The following is a 13,527-nucleotide window of genomic DNA, read 5'->3' as shown; positions in this document are numbered from 1 at the left end:
GTTTGCACACTGATTGGTGTAAAAAAATAAAATAAAACTAAATAATAATAATCTAGCACACCTGTGCAGGTTTGACATGACATGACAGGTAGCTGTCTTGTGGGTGGTGCTGAATCCTGTTAAATGACATGAGGGTCTCATGCCTATACACAAGGGTGTGTCATTGCTGTTGCTTGACCATGCATTGGTTTCTGTGGTCAGTGAATGATAAAAACAAAATTTACCATCCATTGATGGATGGGAAATCCGCCATGAGGCATTTGTTTTTAGAAACAGCTGCTCACAACCAATGTTGCAATGGAGTGTCTCCATCTGCTGGTGGTATTGGAAAGGCATTAGTGCTATGACAGGGTCTGAAGAAGAAGAAGAAGAAGAAGAAGACGGAAAAAAATATATATAAAAAGAAAAAGAGAGAGAGAGAGAGAGACTGACTTAGTGAGCGAGTGAGTGAGAGAGTGAGAGTGAGTGAGAGTGAATGAGTGAGTGAGTGATTGAGTGAGTGAGTGAGTGAGTGAGAACAAATGAGTTAAAGCAAGTGAGTGAGAGAGATCGAATGAATGAAAGTCTGAATGACAGAAAGAAAAAAGGATGAAGAAAGAAGCATGAAGAAAAAAAAATGTATATGGAGTTGCTGACATGAGTGCAATCTACAAAGCCGTTGAGGCTGATCCTCATGGGAGGATTATTGCACCAGGACCCTTAGCACTTTTAAAATGCCATTCAATGCCACGGGCTAGATGTAAACTGCAGATGACCATGTTGTGGTAGTTACCATGGATACCCAAGTGATGTGTGAGCTAACACATAGGCCCAACAGATTCCAAGAAGGCCAGAATCACCAGCGGCACCACCATCGATTGTCAGGTCACCCGGATTCAGCAAATACCAGATTCCAAAATGATGCAGGTTTATACTGTTAATTTTCAGTTTATCGTTACAGTTGGTGTTATTCCATGTCGGAAGGGACGCAGCTACAGCCAGTGGGGTAACTAGAGACAGGCAGGCAGCTATGTGCAACAAAGGTAGGCGTGTTGTTTTCATATGCAGATCTGAAATATTGTCTTATATGCAAGAGGAGGAGTGATGGGGGTTCAGGCAAAAGCCAGGCTATGGATTGCATTGCTAAATGCTCCATCAGAGTGCAATGGTCGCCTGTCCTTTTTTTAAGTGATGATGTGGGTTTAGCCTGTGCTGTATGTATGTATGGGTGGCTGACTGCCACCCACCCAGAAAGTGTATGGGAGGCTGGTTGGCTGCCAGCCTTCCTTCCATTCCTATGAGTAATGTGAGTGCTCATGAAGGGGACATGGTTGGATCCACCCCTTTCCCGATTATCCCCTCTAGGCCTTTTGGCTTAGATCAAGTGTAAAAAAAGAAAGGATCTTGCGACAGATCGCATCCTGAGGCACGTTTTTTTTTGTGTGAATACTTGCACTTGGGTAACTTGTGAGCACATACTGATACATACGTTCCCTATCTGGGGACCATAAATTAAATAGATTTTTGAGAAAGGGAGCTGATTTGGAAGCTTGCTTCTGTCGCCCTATGCATTGACCCGATGTGGCAGTATCTTCGGGTAGTGAACAGTGCACCACCCCATTCCAGTGTTAAACAAGAAAGATTCTCATTTAATCCTCCGTGGGTGAGAATTTGAGTTTGAGAATTGGAGACCAAAATGATGAGTTGCACTGACTGGTTTATGAACGTCTATTCATTTAGCGTTTTAATGACCATGTTTGCACACTGATTGGTGTAAAAAAATAAAATAAAACTAAATAATAATAATCTAGCACACATGTGCAGGTTTGACATGACATGACAGGTAGCTGTCTTGTGGGTGGTGCTGAATCCTGTTAAATGACATGAGGGTCTCATGCCTATACACAAGGGTGTGTCATTGCTGCTGCTTGACCATGCATTGGTTTCTGTGGTCAGTGAATGATAAAAACAAAATTTACCATCCATTGATGGATGGGAAATCCGCCATGAGGCATTTGTTTTTAGAAACTGCTGCTCACAACCAATGTTGCAATGGAGTGTCTCCATCTGCTGGTGGTATTGGAAAGGCATTAGTGCTATGACAGGGTCTGAAGAAGAAGAAGAAGAAGAAGACGGAAAAAAAATATATATAAAAAGAAAAAGAGAGAGAGAGAGAGAGACTGACTTAGTGAGCGAGTGAGTGAGAGAGTGAGAGTGAATGAGTGAGTGATTGAGTGAGTGAGTGAGTGAGTGAGAACAAATGAGTTAAAGCAAGTGAGTGAGAGAGATCGAATGAATGAAAGTCTGAATGACAGGAAGAAAAAAGGATGAAGAAAGAAGCATGAAGAAAAAAAAATGTATATGGAGTTGCTGACATGAGTGCAATCTACAAAGCCGTTGAGGCTGATCCTCATGGGAGGATTATTGCACCAGGACCCTTAGCACTTTTAAAATGCCATTCAATGCCACGGGCTAGATGTAAACTGCAGATGACCATGTTGTGGTAGTTACCATGGATACCCAAGTGATGTGTGAGCTAACACATAGGCCCAACAGATTCCAAGAAGGCCAGAATCACCAGCGGCACCACCATCGATTGTCAGGTCACCCGGATTCAGCAAATACCAGAGTCGAAAATGATGCAGGTTTATACTGTTAATTTTCAGTTTATCGTTACAGTTGGTGTTATTCCATGTCGGAAGGGACGCAGCTACAGCCAGTGGGGTAACTAGAGACAGGCAGGCAGCTATGTGCAACAAAGGTAGGCGTGTTGTTTTCATATGCAGATCTGAAATATTGTCTTATATGCAAGAGGAGGAGTGATGGGGGTTCAGGCAAAAGCCAGGCTATGGATTGCATTGCTAAATGCTCCATCAGAGTGCAATGGTCGCCTGTCCTTTTTTTAAGTGATGATGTGGGTTTAGCCTGTGCTGTATGTATGTATGGGTGGCTGACTGCCACCCACCCAGAAAGTGTATGGGAGGCTGGTTGGCTGCCAGCCTTCCTTCCATTCCTATGAGTAATGTGAGTGCTCATGAAGGGGACATGGTTGGGTCCACCCCTTTCCCGGTTATCCCCTCTAGGCCTTTTGGCTTAGATCAAGTGTAAAAAAAGAAAGGATCTTGCGACAGATCGCATCCTGAGGCACGTTTTTTTTTGTGTGAATACTTGCACTTGGGTGACTTGTGAGCACATACTGATACATACGTTCCCTATCTGGGGACCATAAATTAAATGGATTTTTGAGAAAGGGAGCTGATTTGGAAGCTTGCTTCTGTTGCCCTATGCATTGACCCGATGTGGCAGTATCTTCGGGTAGTGAACAGTGCACCACCCCATTCCAGTGTTAAACAAGAAAGATTCTCATTTAATCCTCCGTGGGTGAGAATTTGAGTTTGAGAATTGGAGACCAAAATGATGAGTTGCACTGACTGGTTTATGAACGTCTATTCATTTAGCGTTTTAATGACCATGTTTGCACACTGATTGGTGTAAAAAAATAAAATAAAACTAAATAATAATAATCTAGCACACCTGTGCAGGTTTGACATGACATGACAGGTAGCTGTCTTGTGGGTGGTGCTGAATCCTGTTAAATGACATGAGGGTCTCATGCCTATACACAAGGGTGTGTCATTGCTGTTGCTTGACCATGCATTGGTTTCTGTGGTCAGTGAATGATAAAAACAAAATTTACCATCCATTGATGGATGGGAAATCCGCCATGAGGCATTTGTTTTTAGAAACTGCTGCTCACAACCAATGTTGCAATGGAGTGTCTCCATCTGCTGGTGGTATTGGAAAGGCATTAGTGCTATGACAGGGTCTGAAGAAGAAGAAGAAGACGGAAAAAAATATATATAAAAAGAAAAAGAGAGAGAGAGAGAGAGAGAGAGAGAGAGAGAGAGAGACTGACTTAGTGAGCGAGTGAGTGAGAGAGTGAGAGTGAGTGAGAGTGAATGAGTGAGTGAGTGATTGAGTGAGTGAGTGAGTGAGTGAGAACAAATGAGTTAAAGCAAGTGAGTGAGAGAGATCGAATGAATGAAAGTCTGAATGACAGAAAGAAAAAAGGATGAAGAAAGAAGCATGAAGAAAAAAAAATGTATCTGGAGTTGCTGACATGAGTGCAATCTACAAAGCCGTTGAGGCTGATCCTCATGGGAGGATTATTGCACCAGGACCCTTAGCACTTTTAAAATGCCATTCAATGCCACGGGCTAGATGTAAACTGCAGATGACCATGTTGTGGTAGTTACCATGGATACCCAAGTGATGTGTGAGCTAACACATAGGCCCAACAGATTCCAAGAAGGCCAGAATCACCAGCGGCACCACCATCGATTATCAGGTCACCCGGATTCAGCAAATACCAGAGTCCAAAATGATGCAGGTTTATACTGTTAATTTTCAGTTTATCGTTACAGTTGGTGTTATTCCATGTCGGAAGGGACGCAGCTACAGCCAGTGGGGTAACTAGAGACAGGCAGGCAGCTATGTGCAACAAAGGTAAACGTGTTGTTTTCATATGCAGATCTGAAATATTGTCTTATATGCAAGAGGAGGAGTGATGGGGGTTCAGGCAAAAGCCAGGCTATGGATTGCATTGCTAAATGCTCCATCAGAGTGCAATGGTCGCCTGTCCTTTTTTTAAGTGATGATGTGGGTTTAGCCTGTGCTGTATGTATGTATGGGTGGCTGACTGCCACCCACCCAGAAAGTGTATGGGAGGCTGGTTGGCTGCCAGCCTTCCTTCCATTCCTATGAGTAATGTGAGTGCTCATGAAGGGGACATGGTTGGGTCCACCCCTTTCCCGGTTATCCCCTCTAGGCCTTTTGGCTTAGATCAAGTGTAAAAAAAGAAAGGATCTTGCGACAGATCGCATCCTGAGGCACGTTTTTTTTTGTGTGAATACTTGCACTTGGGTGACTTGTGAGCACATACTGATACATACGTTCCCTATCTGGGGACCATAAATTGAATGGATTTTTGAGAAAGGGAGCTGATTTGGAAGCTTGCTTCTATCGCCCTATGCATTGACCCGATGTGGCAGTATCTTCGGGTAGTGAACAGTGCACCACCCCATTCCAGTGTTAAACAAGAAAGATTCTCATTTAATCCTCCGTGGGTGAGAATTTGAGTTTGAGAATTGGAGACCAAAATGATGAGTTGCACTGACTGGTTTATGAACGTCTATTCATTTAGCGTTTTAATGACCATGTTTGCACACTGATTGGTGTAAAAAAATAAAATAAAACTAAATAATAATAATCTAGCACACCTGTGCAGGTTTGACATGACATGACAGGTAGCTGTCTTGTGGGTGGTGCTGAATCCTGTTAAATGACATGAGGGTCTCATGCCTATACACAAGGGTGTGTCATTGCTGTTGCTTGACCATGCATTGGTTTCTGTGGTCAGTGAATGATAAAAACAAAATTTACCATCCATTGATGGATGGGAAATCCGCCATGAGGCATTTGTTTTTAGAAACTGCTGCTCACAACCAATGTTGCAATGGAGTGTCTCCATCTGCTGGTGGTATTGGAAAGGCATTAGTGCTATGACAGGGTCTGAAGAAGAAGAAGAAGAAGACGGAAAAAAATATATATAAAAAGAAAAAGAGAGAGAGAGAGAGAGACTGACTTAGTGAGTGAGTGAGTGAGAGAGTGAGAGTGAGTGAGAGTGAATGAGTGAGTGAGTGATTGAGTGAGTGAGTGAGTGAGTGAGAACAAATGAGTTAAAGCAAGTGAGTGAGAGAGATCGAATGAATGAAAGTCTGAATGACAGAAAGAAAAAAGGATGAAGAAAGAAGCATGAAGAAAAAAAAATGTATATGGAGTTGCTGACATGAGTGCAATCTACAAAGCCGTTGAGGCTGATCCTCATGGGAGGATTATTGCACCAGGACCCTTAGCACTTTTAAAATGCCATTCAATGCCACGGGCTAGATGTAAACTGCAGATGACCATGTTGTGGTAGTTACCATGGATACCCAAGTGATGTGTGAGCTAACACATAGGCCCAACAGATTCCAAGAAGGCCAGAATCACCAGCGGCACCACCATCGATTGTCAGGTCACCCGGATTCAGCAAATACCAGAGTCCAAAATGATGCAGGTTTATACTGTTAATTTTCAGTTTATCGTTACAGTTGGTGTTATTCCATGTCGGAAGGGACGCAGCTACAGCCAGTGGGGTAACTAGAGACAGGCAGGCAGCTATGTGCAACAAAGGTAGGCGTGTTGTTTTCATATGCAGATCTGAAATATTGTCTTATATGCAAGAGGAGGAGTGATGGGGGTTCAGGCAAAAGCCAGGCTATGGATTGCATTGCTAAATGCTCCATCAGAGTGCAATGGTCGCCTGTCCTTTTTTTAAGTGATGATGTGGGTTTAGCCTGTGCTGTATGTATGTATGTATGGGTGGCTGACTGCCACCCACCCAGAAAGTGTATGGGAGGCTGGTTGGCTGCCAGCCTTCCTTCCATTCCTATGAGTAATGTGAGTGCTCATGAAGGGGACATGGTTGGGTCCACCCCTTTCCCGGTTATCCCCTCTAGGCCTTTTGGCTTAGATCAAGTGTAAAAAAAGAAAGGATCTTGCGACAGATCGCATCCTGAGGCATGTTTTTTTTTGTGTGAATACTTGCACTTGGGTGACTTGTGAGCACATACTGATACATACGTTCCCTATCTGGGGACCATAAATTAAATGGATTTTTGAGAAAGGGAGCTGATTTGGAAGCTTGCTTCTGTCGCCCTATGCATTGACCCGATGTGGCAGTATCTTCGGGTAGTGAACAGTGCACCACCCCATTCCAGTGTTAAACAAGAAAGATTCTCATTTAATCCTCCGTGGGTGAGAATTTGAGTTTGAGAATTGGAGACCAAAATGATAAGTTGCACTGACTGGTTTATGAACGTCTATTCATTTAGCGTTTTAATGACCATGTTTGCACACTGATTGGTGTAAAAAAATAAAATAAAACTAAATAATAATAATCTAGCACACCTGTGCAGGTTTGACATGACATGACAGGTAGCTGTCTTGTGGGTGGTGCTGAATCCTGTTAAATGACATGAGGGTCTCATGCCTATACACAAGGGTGTGTCATTGCTGTTGCTTGACCATGCATTGGTTTCTGTGGTCAGTGAATGATAAAAACAAAATTTACCATCCATTGATGGATGGGAAATCCGCCATGAGGCATTTGTTTTTAGAAACTGCTGCTCACAACCAATGTTGCAATGGAGTGTCTCCATCTGCTGGTGGTATTGGAAAGGCATTAGTGCTATGACAGGGTCTGAAGAAGAAGAAGAAGAAGAAGACGGAAAAAAATATATATAAAAAGAAAAAGAGAGAGAGAGAGAGAGACTGACTTAGTGAGCGAGTGAGTGAGAGAGTGAGAGTGAGTGAGAGTGAATGAGTGAGTGAGTGATTGAGTGAGTGAGTGAGTGAGTGAGAACAAATGAGTTAAAGCAAGTGAGTGAGAGAGATCGAATGAATGAAAGTCTGAATGACAGAAAGAAAAAAGGATGAAGAAAGAAGCATGAAGAAAAAAAAATGTATATGGAGTTGCTGACATGAGTGCAATCTACAAAGCCGTTGAGGCTGATCCTCATGGGAGGATTATTGCACCAGGACCCTTAGCACTTTTAAAATGCCATTCAATGCCACGGGCTAGATGTAAACTGCAGATGACCATGTTGTGGTAGTTACCATGGATACCCAAGTGATGTGTGAGCTAACACATAGGCCCAACAGATTCCAAGAAGGCCAGAATCACCAGCGGCACCACCATCGATTGTCAGGTCACCCGGATTCAGCAAATACCAGAGTCCAAAATGATGCAGGTTTATACTGTTAATTTTCAGTTTATCGTTACAGTTGGTGTTATTCCATGTCGGAAGGGACGCAGCTACAGCCAGTGGGGTAACTAGAGACAGGCAGGCAGCTATGTGCAACAAAGGTAGGCGTGTTGTTTTCATATGCAGATCTGAAATATTGTCTTATATGCAAGAGGAGGAGTGATGGGGGTTCAGGCAAAAGCCAGGCTATGGATTGCATTGCTAAATGCTCCATCAGAGTGCAATGGTCGCCTGTCCTTTTTTTAAGTGATGATGTGGGTTTAGCCTGTGCTGTATGTATGTATGGGTGGCTGACTGCCACCCACCCAGAAAGTGTATGGGAGGCTGGTTGGCTGCCAGCCTTCCTTCCATTCCTATGAGTAATGTGAGTGCTCATGAAGGGGACATGGTTGGGTCCACCCCTTTCCCGGTTATCCCCTCTAGGCCTTTTGGCTTAGATCAAGTGTAAAAAAAGAAAGGATCTTGCGACAGATCGCATCCTGAGGCACGTTTTTTTTTTGTGTGAATACTTGCACTTGGGTGACTTGTGAGCACATACTGATACATACGTTCCCTATCTGGGGACCATAAATTAAATGGATTTTTGAGAAAGGGAGCTGATTTGGAAGCTTGCTTCTGTCGCCCTATGCATTGACCCGATGTGGCAGTATCTTCGGGTAGTGAAGAGTGCACCACCCCATTCCAGTGTTAAACAAGAAAGATTCTCATTTAATCCTCCGTGGGTGAGAATTTGAGTTTGAGAATTGGAGACCAAAATGATGAGTTGCACTGACTGGTTTATGAACGTCTATTCATTTAGCGTTTTAATGACCATGTTTGCACACTGATTGGTGTAAAAAAATAAAATAAAACTAAATAATAATAATCTAGCACACCTGTGCAGGTTTGACATGACATGACAGGTAGCTGTCTTGTGGGTGGTGCTGAATCCTGTTAAATGACATGAGGGTCTCATGCCTATACACAAGGGTGTGTCATTGCTGTTGCTTGACCATGCATTGGTTTCTGTGGTCAGTGAATGATAAAAACAAAATTTACCATCCATTGATGGATGGGAAATCCGCCATGAGGCATTTGTTTTTAGAAACTGCTGCTCACAACCAATGTTGCAATGGAGTGTCTCCATCTGCTGGTGGTATTGGAAAGGCATTAGTGCTATGACAGGGTCTGAAGAAGAAGAAGAAGAAGAAGACGGAAAAAAATATATATAAAAAGAAAAAGAGAGAGAGAGAGAGAGAGAGACTGACTTAGTGAGTGAGTGAGTGAGTGAGTGAGAGAGTGAGAGTGAGTGAGAGTGAATGAGTGAGTGAGTGAGTGAGTGAGAACAAATGAGTTAAAGCAAGTGAGTGAGAGAGATCGAATGAATGAAAGTCTGAATGACAGAAAGAAAAAAGGATGAAGAAAGAAGCATGAAGAAAAAAAAATGTATATGGAGTTGCTGACATGAGTGCAATCTACAAAGCCGTTGAGGCTGATCCTCATGGGAGGATTATTGCACCAGGAACCTTAGCACTTTTAAAATGCCATTCAATGCCACGGGCTAGATGTAAACTGCAGATGACCATGTTGTGGTAGTTACCATGGATACCCAAGTGATGTGTGAGCTAACACATAGGCCCAACAGATTCCAAGAAGGCCAGAATCACCAGCGGCACCACCATCGATTGTCAGGTCACCCGGATTCAGCAAATACCAGAGTCCAAAATGATGCAGGTTTATACTGTTAATTTTCAGTTTATCGTTACAGTTGGTGTTATTCCATGTCGGAAGGGACGCAGCTACAGCCAGTGGGGTAACTAGAGACAGGCAGGCAGCTATGTGCAACAAAGGTAGGCGTGTTGTTTTCATATGCAGATCTGAAATATTGTCTTATATGCAAGAGGAGGAGTGATGGGGGTTCAGGCAAAAGCCAGGCTATGGATTGCATTGCTAAATGCTCCATCAGAGTGCAATGGTCGCCTGTCCTTTTTTTAAGTGATGATGTGGGTTTAGCCTGTGCTGTATGTATGTATGTATGGGTGGCTGACTGCCACCCACCCAGAAAGTGTATGGGAGGCTGGTTGGCTGCCAGCCTTCCTTCCATTCCTATGAGTAATGTGAGTGCTCATGAAGGGGACATGGTTGGGTCCACCCCTTTCCCGGCTATCCCCTCTAGGCCTTTTGGCTTAGATCAAGTGTAAAAAAAGAAAGGATCTTGCGACAGATCGCATCCTGAGGCACGTTTTTTTTTGTGTGAATACTTGCACTTGGGTGACTTGTGAGCACATACTGATACATACGTTCCCTAGCTGGGGACCATAAATTAAATGGATTTTTGAGAAAGGGAGCTGATTTGGAAGCTTGCTTCTGTCGCCCTATGCATTGACCCGATGTGGCAGTATCTTCGGGTAGTGAACAGTGCACCACCCCATTCCAGTGTTAAACAAGAAAGATTCTCATTTAATCCTCCGTGGGTGAGAATTTGAGTTTGAGAATTGGAGACCAAAATGATAAGTTGCACTGACTGGTTTATGAACGTCTATTCATTTAGCGTTTTAATGACCATGTTTGCACACTGATTGGTGTAAAAAAATAAAATAAAACTAAATAATAATAATCTAGCACACCTGTGCAGGTTTGACATGACATGACAGGTAGCTGTCTTGTGGGTGGTGCTGAATCCTGTTAAATGACATGAGGGTCTCATGCCTATACACAAGGGTGTGTCATTGCTGTTGCTTGACCATGCATTGGTTTCTGTGGTCAGTGAATGATAAAAACAAAATTTACCATCCATTGATGGATGGGAAATCCGCCATGAGGCATTTGTTTTTAGAAACTGCTGCTCACAACCAATGTTGCAATGGAGTGTCTCCATCTGCTGGTGGTATTGGAAAGGCATTAGTGCTATGACAGGGTCTGAAGAAGAAGAAGAAGAAGAAGACGGAAAAAAATATATATAAAAAGAAAAAGAGAGAGAGAGAGAGAGACTGACTTAGTGAGCGAGTGAGTGAGAGAGTGAGAGTGAGTGAGAGTGAATGAGTGAGTGAGTGAGTGATTGAGTGAGTGAGTGAGTGAGAACAAATGAGTTAAAGCAAGTGAGTGAGAGAGATCGAATGAATGAAAGTCTGAATGACAGAAAGAAAAAAGGATGAAGAAAGAAGCATGAAGAAAAAAAAATGTATATGGAGTTGCTGACATGAGTGCAATCTACAAAGCCGTTGAGGCTGATCCTCATGGGAGGATTATTGCACCAGGACCCTTAGCACTTTTAAAATGCCATTCAATGCCACGGGCTAGATGTAAACTGCAGATGACCATGTTGTGGTAGTTACCATGGATACCCAAGTGATGTGTGAGCTAACACATAGGCCCAACAGATTCCAAGAAGGCCAGAATCACCAGCGGCACCACCATCGATTGTCAGGTCACCCGGATTCAGCAAATACCAGAGTCCAAAATGATGCAGGTTTATACTGTTAATTTTCAGTTTATCGTTACAGTTGGTGTTATTCCATGTCGGAAGGGACGCAGCTACAGCCAGTGGGGTAACTAGAGACAGGCAGGCAGCTATGTGCAACAAAGGTAGGCGTGTTGTTTTCATATGCAGATCTGAAATATTGTCTTATATGCAAGAGGAGGAGTGATGGGGGTTCAGGCAAAAGCCAGGCTATGGATTGCATTGCTAAATGCTCCATCAGAGTGCAATGGTCGCCTGTCCTTTTTTTAAGTGATGATGTGGGTTTAGCCTGTGCTGTATGTATGTATGGGTGGGTGGCTGACTGCCACCCACCCAGAAAGTGTATGGGAGGCTGGTTGGCTGCCAGCCTTCCTTCCATTCCTATGAGTAATGTGAGTGCTCATGAAGGGGACATGGTTGGGTCCACCCCTTTCCCGGTTATCCCCTCTAGGCCTTTTGGCTTAGATCAAGTGTAAAAAAAAGAAAGGATCTTGCGACAGATCGCATCCTGAGGCACGTTTTTTTTTGTGTGAATACTTGCACTTGGGTGACTTGTGAGCACATACTGATACATACGTTCCCTATCTGGGGACCATAAATTAAATGGATTTTTGAGAAAGGGAGCTGATTTGGAAGCTTGCTTCTGTCGCCCTATGCATTGACCCGATGTGGCAGTATCTTCGGGTAGTGAACAGTGCACCACCCCATTCCAGTGTTAAACAAGAAAGATTCTCATTTAATCCTTCGTGGGTGAGAATTTGAGTTTGAGAATTGGAGACCAAAATGATGAGTTGCACTGACTGGTTTATGAACGTCTATTCATTTAGCGTTTTAATGACCATGTTTGCACACTGATTGGTGTAAAAAAATAAAATAAAACTAAATAATAATAATCTAGCACACCTGTGCAGGTTTGACATGACATGACAGGTAGCTGTCTTGTGGGTGGTGCTGAATCCTGTTAAATGACATGAGGGTCTCATGCCTATACACAAGGGTGTGTCATTGCTGTTGCTTGACCATGCATTGGTTTCTGTGGTCAGTGAATGATAAAAACAAAATTTACCATCCATTGATGGATGGGAAATCCGCCATGAGGCATTTGTTTTTAGAATCTGCTGCTCACAACCAATGTTGCAATGGAGTGTCTCCATCTGCTGGTGGTATTGGAAAGGCATTAGTGCTATGACAGGGTCTGAAGAACAATCCCTAAGATTAAAAGGCAAATTTTGACACTGAAATTGAACATTTAGGGTAGCTAGTGCTACCATAAAACATTTTTAGACCCAGACCCAGGCCCAGCAGGATCAGTAAACCCTATATTGGCTGAATTACACAGCCTGGAGTTGGCTGAAGCATCAGGAGACCATATAGTGTCTGAATAGCACAGCCTGGAGTTGGCCACAGCATGAGTAGACACTAGGGCTTCACAATTACCTAAGATTAAAAGATACATTTTTAAATTTAAATTGAAGATTCAGGGTAGCTAGTGGTAACATAAAAATTTTTTAGGCCCAGACCCAGACCCAGCAGCCTCAGTAAACCATATGTTGGCTGAATGACACAGCCTGGAGTTGGCTGGAGCATCAGGAGACCATATAGTGTCTGAATGGCACAGCCTGGAGTTGGCAGCAGCATGAGCAGACACTAGGGCTTCACAATACCTAAGATTAAAAGACACATTTTGATATTTAAATTGAAGGTTTAGGGTAGCTAGTGCTACCATAAAAAAAATTTAGGTCCAGATCCAGGCCCAGCAGCATCAGTAAACCATATATTGGCTGAATGACACAGCCTGGAGTTGGCAGCATCATGAGGGTTTCACAATACCTAAGAATAAAAGACGAATTTTGAATTCTAAATTGAAGATTTAGGGTAGCTAGTGCTACCATAAAAAAAAATTTAGACCCAGACCCAGGCCCAGCAGCACCAGTAAACCATATATTGGTTGAATGGCACAGCCTGGAGTTGGCAGAAGCATGAGGAGACCATTGAAATCTAAGATTTTTAAATAGAAATTTAAGATTTTTAACTTAAAATTGAGGATTTTGAAATTTTAACTCCCAAGTTTTACTGTCCCGGACCCCAGCGTGTGGGTACAAAGGACCAAATCTAACAAGGAGTCACATGTCACATGGCAGCACAATGAAGGAGCCTAGAGGTGGCATCAGTATGAGGAGAACATATAGTGGCTGAATGATTGCCTGGAGTTTCTGGCAGCATGGGGAGACCATATAGTAT

The 13,527-nt window shown here is 43.2% G+C and overlaps 7 pseudogenes; all 7 read left to right on the top strand.

Moving 5' to 3' along the window:
• The first annotated feature begins 1,333 nt into the window (after positions 1-1,333).
• LOC130338029 (U2 spliceosomal RNA) lies at positions 1,334-1,597 on the top strand (annotated as a pseudogene).
• Positions 1,598-3,051: 1,454 nt separating this feature from the next.
• LOC130338200 (U2 spliceosomal RNA) lies at positions 3,052-3,315 on the top strand (annotated as a pseudogene).
• Positions 3,316-4,796: 1,481 nt separating this feature from the next.
• On the top strand, positions 4,797-5,060 carry LOC130341867 (U2 spliceosomal RNA; annotated as a pseudogene).
• A 1,468-nt stretch (positions 5,061-6,528) lies between these two features.
• Positions 6,529-6,792, top strand: LOC130339850 (U2 spliceosomal RNA; annotated as a pseudogene).
• A 1,467-nt stretch (positions 6,793-8,259) lies between these two features.
• On the top strand, positions 8,260-8,524 carry LOC130342041 (U2 spliceosomal RNA; annotated as a pseudogene).
• A 1,467-nt stretch (positions 8,525-9,991) lies between these two features.
• On the top strand, positions 9,992-10,255 carry LOC130341203 (U2 spliceosomal RNA; annotated as a pseudogene).
• Positions 10,256-11,726: 1,471 nt separating this feature from the next.
• Positions 11,727-11,991, top strand: LOC130340968 (U2 spliceosomal RNA; annotated as a pseudogene).
• The last annotated feature ends 1,536 nt before the right edge of the window (positions 11,992-13,527 follow it).

This window comes from Hyla sarda, chromosome 1, assembly GCF_029499605.1.
Source record: "Hyla sarda isolate aHylSar1 chromosome 1, aHylSar1.hap1, whole genome shotgun sequence".
In the NCBI taxonomy this organism is placed as follows: Eukaryota; Metazoa; Chordata; class Amphibia; order Anura; family Hylidae; genus Hyla; species Hyla sarda.
This window is presented reverse-complemented; position numbering and strand designations above follow the sequence as displayed.